We start from the raw sequence: 482 nt of genomic DNA on the forward strand, positions 1-482 counted from the left end.
CATTAAAGGAAGATGGGTTTCAGAGCTAATGGAGAACAAGAGATTCCAATAAAAAGTAGGGATTTGGGGGCATGGGTTTTGTAGAAAAAAGGAGAGGATTCGTTGATGGAAGAAAGGTAAAACCTTTGGTTTTGACGACGCGTTCTCCGCCATTCGAGCTCTCTGTCCCCTTTCTCTATCTTGGAGTGGTTTTTGCTTCTGGAAAAAGTAAATGGAGGAAGAAGACACCGAGTGGATTTCGATTTATTGGAAGGATGTGGTGGAAAGGACAGATGTTTGCATAATATGTCCTAATTTTTAATTTTAATGAGAATTCCGATCAGGGCATCAGGCCATTTCCAAAGGAGAAATGGAATGACAGTTGATCGCGCTTAATCCAAGATCAGTGGAAGAATGAATGATTGAACTGAGAGGGAAAATTGCATATGAACTATGCAATTAGAACATGTATAATGAATATGCGAACTATTTTTTTTTTTTTT

The sequence above is a fragment of the Dendrobium catenatum genome, unplaced genomic scaffold (genome assembly GCF_001605985.2).
Source record: "Dendrobium catenatum unplaced genomic scaffold, ASM160598v2 fragScaff_scaffold_542, whole genome shotgun sequence".
Lineage (NCBI taxonomy): Eukaryota > Viridiplantae > Streptophyta > Magnoliopsida > Asparagales > Orchidaceae > Dendrobium > Dendrobium catenatum.